Here is a 9,967-nt window from a genome sequence, read left to right as displayed (position 1 = left end):
AACTATGGCTTGGCGTGCATTGTGTAGGTTTGTGGAGAGGAGATTGCGGTTGTCAGCTAAGCCTTGGTTGGTTTGAGTCTGAATCCAGGTTTGAGGTGTGTCTCGCTCAGGGCAAACCATGAGCTGCAACCCTGGTTTATTATCGGTTTACATCTCGGGGACATAAACCAGAGGCCATGCACTAAGCCAAATCTGCAATGTTACAATGTAATAATAAAATTGCCGTCATACCTGGTTTTGCAGCCAGGATCCATTCCAGAGCCCCGGCTGCTAGCCGAAAAGGACACAGGGCAAAGCGCCGTGCATGGAGCGGTTTGTGCTTCTGCACATGTGCAAGTGGCAAACCCGGAAGTAACCCATTCCGGTACTTCCGGGTTTGCAGCGGATGGTTGCCGGAATGGACGCTAGACAAGGCAGACGTTCGCGGAGGTATTGCTGTACTAAAATAGGTTAATCAATTTACAATCGGAAAGATAAGGTGGGTCCTAACACAGGTGTTGGAGACCAGAGTGAGGTACACCATTGGCTGACACCAAAACCTATACAATAATGGTGCCAGGTGCACGGAATTCCACAGCTTAAGGGACTGCCGCAGAAAATGCTGCCCTCCCCTGGATTGCCACTCCCCAAACCTCCAAGGGCTGTGGAACTACCAAGAAGCCCCTCTGCCAATCTTAGCACCTGAGGGCCTCTAGGGAAGGAGGCAGTTTTGTGGATATTTGGAGCCTAAGTTATATAGGGTTGTAAATGACAACAAGTGCCCTTTGAACTTGGCTTGGAAATGAACTGTCAACCAGCTCAGACTGCTGGTTGGTTTGCTGGTCCTTTGAAGGAGTGAAATGTCTCTGGTCAACCCTGAATCAGAGGGCTATTACCAATGGTGCTCTTTAAAATATGTCAGATCAGAAGGCTGGCGGTTCAAATCCGCACAATGGGGTGAGCTCCCATTGCTCTGTCCCAGCTCCTGCCTACATACCGTGTTTCTCCAAAAATAAGCCATACCCCGAAAATAAGCCACAGTGATAGGCAGTTTAACCTTGTAGGTTAAACTGTACCATACTTAATAATAATAAAAAGACATCCCCTGAAAATAAGCCACCATGTGGTTTTTTGAGGAAAAATAAATATAAGACAGTGTCTTATTTTTGGAGAAACACGGTAGCAGTTCGAAAGCACACCAGTGCAAGTCGATAAATAGGTACTGCTGTGGTGGGAAGGTACACGTCGTTTCCATGCGCTCTGGTTTCCGTCACAGTGTTTCCGTTGCGCCAGAAGCGGTTTAGTCATGCTGGCCACATGACCCGGAAAGCTGTCTGTGGACAAATGCCGGCTCCCTCGGCCTGAAAGCGAGATGAGTGCCACAACCCCATAGTCGCCTTTGACTGGACTTAACCGTCCAGGGGTCCTTTCCCTTTCCTTTTTTACATATGGATCTTGCAATGGACATGAAACCTTTGAGGGAACTTCCTCAAAGGTTTCACCTCCTCCAAAATTTCTCCAGTGAAAAGAGGGATATCCTATTTTATCCGCTCCAACATTTCTCTGAGGAATCTGGGCACATCCTACAAGTGGGACAGTCCGGGATCCAATCAGAAACCGGGACAGCTTCCTGGGAAATTGGGAAACTTGGAGGGTATGTGATTTAGCCACTGTAGGTTAAGGGGATGTGGGGTGTACATTTTGGAATTAGCTTTTAGAAATAATAATAATAATAATAATAATAATAATATTTATACCCCGCCCTCCCCAGTCAAAACTGGGCTCATGGCGGCTAACACCAATAAAATTACAATAAAACATAAAAAGCAATTAATTATAATACAGATTAAAATACAATATTAAAATTTAAAATGCAGCCTCATTTTAAGTAGTCCATAAATCCAAGCCATGAGGGAGGAAAACACAGGGGTCAGACTAAGTCCAGCCCAAAGGCCAGGCGGAACAGCTCTGTCTCGCAGGCCCTGCGGAAAGATGACAAATCCCGCAGGGCCCTGGTCTCCTGTGAAAGAGCGTTCCACCAAGTTGGGGCCAATACTGAAAAGGCCCTGGCCCTAGTAGAGGCCAATCTAGCCACCTTATGGCTTGGGATCTCCAGAGTATTGTTGTTTGTGGACCTTAAGGTCCTCCGCGGGGCATATCAAGAGGGGTGGTCCCGTGGGTACGAGGGTCCCAAGCCGCATAGGGCTTTAAAGGTCAAAACCAGCACCTTAAACCTGATCCTACTCTACTGGGAGTACAGTGCAGCTGGTAAAGCACTGGATGAATATGATCTTGCGGCCGGGACCCCGTAAGGAGTCTCGCCGCCGCATTCTGCACCCGCTGGAGTTTCTGGGTCAGCTTCAAGGGCAGCCCCGCATAGAGTGAGTTACAATAATCAAGCCTGGAGGTGACCGTCGCATGGATCACTGTGGCCAGATCAGGGTGAGAGAGGTAAGTTTTTGAAGGGGCAGGAAGAGTCCTTAATGCCTCACAGCAGGGATAATCAACCTTTGGATATAGTGGTATAGAAGCTGGAATCGAAAGGGATTTTTGTGGTGGTTCCTGGTTTGTTTTATCTTCACAATTGCTCTACTGTATGCTGGCCTCAATCCCATGCTACTCCAAACAGAATCCCTTCACAACCAAGACATCAAAGTGCCATTTCCCCCTCTCCAATGTGAGTTCCAGCCCACAAGCTCCCTCAAAAGACTGGTCTGTATAACTTAGGACCCACCAGAATGAAAGCAGCCCATCAGCCCAGACTGTCACACAATGGGCTCAGCAAATGTCCTGAGTTTGCTGCTCAGACTGCAAAAGTTGGGGGAGGGGGAGAGCACCTGAAGGCCACAGAGTACATGGTGAGTTTTGGTGATTTTGGAGAGGAGAGTAATGGTGTTTGAATCCTGCTTCTCACAGGTATCTGGTTGGCCACTAAGAGAACAGGATGCTGGAGCATATGACCCATTGTTTTGATCCAATATGGTTCTTCTTATATTGTTAAACATCATTACTGATGTACTTGCACCTTTCATTTCATAGAATCACAGAATCATAGAGTTGGAAGAGATCACAAGGGCCATCCAGTCCAACCCCCTGCCAAGCAGGAAACACCATCAAAGCATTCCTGACAGATGGCTGTCAAGCCTCCGCTTAAAGACCTCCAAAGAAGGAGACTCCACCACACTCCTTGGCAGCAAATTCCACTGTTGAACAGCTCTTACTGTCAGGAAGTTCTTCCTAATGTTTAGATGGAATCTTCTTTCTTGTAGCTTGAATCCATTGCTCCGTGTCTGCTTCTCTGGAGCAGCAGAAAACAACCTTTCACCCTCTTCTATATGACATCCTTTTATATATTTGAACATGGCTATCATATCACCCCTTAACCTTCTCTTCTCCAGGCTAAACATACCCAGCTCCCTAAGCCGTTCTTCATAAGGCATCATTTCCTGGCCTTTGACCATTTTGGTTGCCCTCCTCTGGACACATTCCAGCTTGTCAGTATCCTTCTTGAACTGTAGTGCCCAGAACTGGACACAGTACTCCAGGTGAGGTCTGACCAGAGCAGAATACAGTGGTACTATTACTTCCCTTGATCTAGACGCTATACTCCTATTGATGCAGCCCAGAATTGCATTGGCTTTTTCAGCTGCTGCATCACACTGTTGACTCATGTCAAGTTTGTGGTCTAACAAGACTGCTAGATCCTTTTCACATGTACTGCTCCCAAGCCATAGGACTTACAAATGCTTCCCTTTCTGTTGTGTCCACCTTTTCTGAGCAGAGAGTTTTAAAGCTGAGAATATGAATTTTCTTTAAAACTTCACGTTTTTATTATTTCCTGCTTTCATTTTTTACAAGTAAGAGGCATCTCAACTTTCCCTCCATGGATGCCATGACAGAGACCTATCTACATATTTTTGTCAATGAAGCTCTTTAAGGTCATAATATAAGAAAAATGATGTCCCTGAAAACAAGAATAGAGGAGATGGAGACACTTGCCAGCACAGGATATAAGGCACATCCAGATATGTGAATGATTAACCATGGCTTAGTGTGACATGTGAACACACTCATTGCTTCACTCATAAGAACTCACAGCGAACAATTTGAAGAGAATGATATACATTACAATATCTGAAGCATCCCTTTCTGGCCATTGCTAGATATGGGTTATTGGACAAGAGGGATAATTAGCCAAATTCCCAACAAAAGCTATATATTTTATGAAGTTTTCTTTCAATGAACTTGCCCTTCGTTAACTAAAATAATACAGGTATATCAAAAATAAAAAGGAGAGGAGGCACAGGGGGGGGGGAAATATATTAGCAAAAGACCTCCTTTCTGCTCATGTCGCACACACGCTGCACAGTTTAGAAATCAACTAGCAATTTTGCAGAGGCTATCAGTCAAGATGGGCGTATTTGTTTTGGCTGCGGCCTGGCACACTTCAGGCAGCCAGGCTACCCAAGAGGAAGATGTTCCGCACGTTTGCCTCCTCCCTGCGGTGTTCCAGCCACCACACCCTGCCTTCATGTTGGTTGAAGGAAATTGAAGTGGCGTGAGTTAGGGTGCCTGGAATGAATGCGCCCTTGTCATTGGTAGAGGGTGAAAGAGCTCATGGAAAAACCATGCATTACAAGCCATGCCTTTTGCCCCTTTCACTCGCTCCATCTTACGCAGGGCTAGGCTGCCATTTTATATTTCTTCCAGCAGTGGAAAGGTCATTTCAAGAGAGCGGCACAAAGATTTCACAGCGAGGTCTGCTCTTGGATGCACCTCATGTTGACATAACTATTCTTTATCCTTTATTTGGTACTTTATTCTTTATTTGGTACTTTATTTATTCTTTATTTGGTACTTCGTAATAGCCACTCGAAGCTACCAACATGAGTCTGCGGGTGGTGCTGTGCGTTAAACCACAGAGCCTAGGGCTTGCCGATCAGAAGGTCGGCGGTTCAAACCCCCATGATGGGGTGAGCTCCCGTTGCTCGGTCCCTGTTCCTGCCAACCTAGCAGTTCTAGAGCACGTCAAAGTGCAAGTAGATAATAGGTACCGCTCTGATGGGAAGGTAAATGGCATTTCTGTGCGCTGCTCTGGTTCACCAGAAGTGGCTTAGTCATGCTGGCCACATGACCCAGAAGCTGTACACCGGCTCCCTTGGCCAGTAAATTGAGATGAGCGCCGCAACCCCAGAGTCATCCACAACTGGACCTAACGGTCAGGGTAGCCTTTACCTTTACCTTTAATAGCCACTTGAAGCTACCAACATGAGTCTGACCAAACTGCGGGAGGCAGTGGAAGACAGGAGTGCCTGGCGTGCTCTGGTCCATGGAGTCACAAAGAGTCAGACACGACTAAACGACTAATCAACAACAACAATAGCCACTAACTCACTACGAAACTTGCCCGCCTAGTTCAACAAAGGTTTCAACCCTTGCTGGATCCAGAACCCTAGGAATTAGAAGGGACTCAGGCTAACCCTGCAAGCTCACAACAGCATTATGAAAGTTACAGTCCTGCATCTCTTAAGGTGGAAATCAAGTTATAGGATTGAGATGTTTGTTAAAATATCTAGATGAGACTAACGGTTGGTTGCTGTGGTCATTTCATCTACTACATGCTAGGAACAGTTCCACATGGCACAGCTTTTTGGCAGGGAACACCCAGTGATTAACAGACAAAAAAAGAGGCAGCCATGCGCCACTGAAGATTGCCAGGTTGTATTGCTTATTTTTAGATTACTGTGTAAATTCTTCCCTCCAGCTGATTTGCACCTATGCATAATGAGCCCCTTGGTCAGATCTCCTCCTTGTAATTCTGTTTCTTGTTACATGGCCTCTGAGAAGCGAACTGAGATGGTTCTACAAAACACTGCAGAGCTGGATTTACTCCATATCCCGCCCACAAGACCCATTCAAAATTGTGTGGCAAAGTTTCACTCTGAATTAATGCTCAGCATCTGCAATCATTTGCTTTGCAAGTGCATTTCAAATTCCTGTACCAAAGTCTCACTGTCATCTTAGGTATAAAACTGGCCTTAAACTGATCTGCGGTGACTTTAGGAGAGGCGCCTTTTCTCAGTCTTCACACTCTCCTCTGCAAAATGGGGATAGCAACAACATAGGCTTGCTTCACAGTTTCAAGAGCTACTGAATAAGGTGCCATGTTGCTAGAGGCAGTTTGACATGCAGTGCATTAAAAAAAGCCGGCACAATTGCTGAATGCATATGGTCTCTGCACCTGCAGATTATTGCCACGAACTGTTTATTCATTCTCATAGTTTTTGGTTGCTTGCACGTCAAGGCAACTGCAGACTAGGTGTGAACAAAAGGAGTGGTGCTGGAAGAGGCAACAGTGGAACTGGGACCAAAAACAAAAGCTGCATTACCCTGATCTGTGAAATTCTGCATAGTCTATTTTGATTGGCACCTCCAGGGCTCAGGGCTCCCTGCACACCACTGCAATGTTCCTTGGAGATTTCTCAGCAGAGGTTGGACGGTCAACCGCCATGGATGCTTCAGTTGAGATTCCTGCATTGCAGGGGGTTGGACTAGATGACCCTTGGGTTCCCTTTCAGCTCTATGATTCTATGCTTTCAGACCCATTCTCTGGCCAGATTGCCGAACAGTACACTTGCTCATGCAATGATTTTAAAGGCAACTAATTGTTTGCAGGCTGCTCATTCTTTACCATCTTCTCCTCCCTTTAACATTTAATAGGCTTTGCAGATAAATAAAATTAGGTTACCATTGTGAATCAATTTCTATCTCTCCTTTTCCCTGCGACTCTTCTTCCCCTAGCTTTTTGAGCTTATCCACATTTTTGTATAAAATGTACAGCTGCTGCTCCGTTGTAGAGCAGGAAATCCAGGAGTCTTCCCACAAGGAAGCACTTCATTCGAAGGCCATGAACTTCCTGACACTCAGGTTTGTTTATTTTGTTGCTGAGAAAAATGTGCTTGAAATCTTGAGTGCTCTTTGGACTGTGGTTACCTAAATGTCGCTACAATTGCCTATTAGTGCCTAATGTGATATCAATAGTCTCTCAGGCTCAACTCATTTTGGTTTCCTCTTAAAAGCTGTATTTAATTTACTTGAGAGGTAAATTAAATTTTACCCTCAGTGGCGGACTTTGGGCTCTCAAATTTCAGCGGAACCCTGTGCGATGCCAAAATCCAGCGCTCCCCACCTCTTGCGCTCCGTTCTAAAACATTGTTTGGGTGCCCCCCACAGCGTGATGCCCAGTGCGACCGCACCGGTCGTGCCACCTTAAAACCATCTCTGCTCTGCAGTACAAACATGGGGAAACTTTCGGTCCTCTCCCTTAAAGAAAACAAAGCAGCCATCTATCATAGCATGGGAAGGCCATAGTTCAATGGTGGGGCGCCTTAGAAGGTCCTAGTTCCAGCTATTGGCCTGGCCTGCATTTTCCAAGAGAGCCTGCTGCCAACATGTGAGGAGAAAGACATTGTCCTCTTGCCGGCATCAAAGTAAAATTCAGGGCCAGTCTGCTTGGCTACTGCATGTGGAACAGGAGCAAGGAGCATCATCTTCTAATTCACGTCAGGCGCCCAAATACATTGAGCCAGCCTGCATTGCTCTAAACTCCTGCGCTCATTCTGGCATTGCCACTGCTATCTTGCATTTCTTTCAAATGGTTTATTTACTGAGCATTCGTCCTGATTTGTAGGGAGGTTAGACAAACGGGCCTCTCCGGACTTGTGGGTTTCCTTTGCAGCCTATCAATGACACAGCGATGGTGTATTAGTAATGGATTTGTACTGGACCATCCACAAATCATTCTACTTTATTAGTTTGCCTGCCATGCTTTCCAATGTTATCACAGGACTGTCGTCTGGAGGAGCACTCTTGCACTATAGCATAGCCAAAGCAGGACAAAATAGAAACTGGATCCCTTCATGGATCAATGCCTTGTCGTGGCGAAGGGGCTTGAATAACTCAGAGAAGCTATGAGCTATGCCATGCAGGGCCACCCAAGATGGACAGGTCATAGTGGAGAGTTTTGACTAAACGTGATCCACCTGGAGAAGGAACTGGCAAGCCACTCCAGTATCCCTGCCAAGAAAACTCCATGGACAAAGACAACAGGCATATAAAAGTTATGACACTGGAAGATGAGCCCCTCAGGTCGGAAGGCGTCCAACATGCTACTGAGGAAGAGCGGAGGACAAGTACAAGTAGATTCAGAGCTGATGAAGCGGCTGGGCCAAAGCCGAAAGGACGCTCAGTTGCGGATATGCCTGGAAGCGAAAGGAAAGTCCGATGCTGTAAAGAAAAATATTGCATAGGAACCTGGAATGTAAGAACCATGAGTGGAGGTAAGCTGGATGTGGTCAAAAATGAGATGACAAGAATAAATATCGACATCCTGGGCATCAGTGAACTAAAATGGAAGGGAATGGGCGAATTCAGTTCGGATGACTATCATATCTACTACTGTGGGCAAGAATCCTGTAGCAGAAATGGAGTGGCCCTCATAGTCAACAAAAGAGTGGCAAAAGCTGTAATGGGATGCAATCTCAAAAATGACAGAATGATCTCGATACGAATCCAAGGCAGACCTTTTAACATCACAGTAATCCAAGTTTATGCACCAACTACCGGTGCTGAAGAAAGTGAAATTGACCAATTCTATGAAGACCTACAACACCTTCTAGAAATGACACCAAAGAAGGATGTTCTTCTCATTACAGGGGACTGGAATGCTAAAGTAGGGAATCAAGAGATAAAAGGAACAACTGGCAAGTTTGGCCTTGGAGTTCAAAATGAAGCAGGGCAAAGGCTAATAGAGTTCTGTCAAGAGAACAAGCTGGTCATCACAAACACTCTATTCCAACAACACAAGAGACGACTCTACACATGGATATCACCAAATGGACAGCATCGAAATCAGATTGATTATATTCTCTGCAGCCAAAGATGGAGAAGCTCTATACAGTCAGCAAAAACAAGACCTGGAGCTGACTGTAACTCAGATCATCAGCTTCTTATAGCAAAATTCCAGCTTAAACTGAAGAAAGTAGGAAAAACCACTGGGCCAGTAAGATACAATCTGAATCAAATCCCTTATGAATACACAGTGGAAGTGAGGAACAGGTTTAAGGATTTAGATTTGGTGGACAGAGTGCCTGAAGAACTATGGATGGAGGCTCGTAACATTATACAGGAGGCAGCAACGAAAACCATCCCAAGGAAAAGGAAATGCAAGAAAGCAAAATGGCTGTCCAACGAGGCCTTACAAATAGCGGAGGAGAGGAGGCAAGCAAAATGCAAGGGAGAAAGGGAAAGATACAGGAAACTGAATGCAGATTTCCAAAAAAACAGCAAGGAGAGACAAGAGGGTCTTCTTAAATGAGCAATGCAAAGAAATAGAGGAAAACAATAGAATGGGGAAAATCAGAGATCTGTTCAAGAAAATTGGAGACATGAAAGGAACATTTCGTACAAAGATTACCATAATCAAGGACAAAAGTGGTAAGGACCTAACAGAAGCAGAAGACATCAAGAAGAGGTGGCAAGAATACACAGAGGAATTATACCAGAAAGATATGGAGGTCTCGTACACCTCAGGTAGTGTGGTTGCTGACCTTGAGCCAGACATCTTGGAGAGTGAAGTCAAATGGGCCTTAGAAAGCATTGCTAATAACAAGGCCAGTGGAAGTGATGATATTCCAGCTGAACTGTTTAAAATTTTAAAAGATGATGCTGTTAAGGTGCTACACCCAATATGCCAGCAAGTTTGGAAAACTCAGCAATGGCCAGAGGATTGGAGAAGATCAGTCTACATCCCAATTCCAAAGAAGGGCAGTGCCAAAGAATGCTGCAACTACCGCACAATTGCGCTCATTTCACACGCTAGCAAGGTTATGCTTAAAATTCTACAAGACAGGCTTAGGCAGTATGTGGACCGAGAACTCCCAGAAGTGCAAGCTGGATTTCGAAAGGGCAGAGGAACCAGAGACCAAAT

Source organism: Zootoca vivipara, chromosome 11 (genome assembly GCF_963506605.1).
Source record: "Zootoca vivipara chromosome 11, rZooViv1.1, whole genome shotgun sequence".
Classification (NCBI taxonomy): Eukaryota; Metazoa; Chordata; class Lepidosauria; order Squamata; family Lacertidae; genus Zootoca; species Zootoca vivipara.
Note: the sequence above shows the minus strand (reverse complement) of the source record.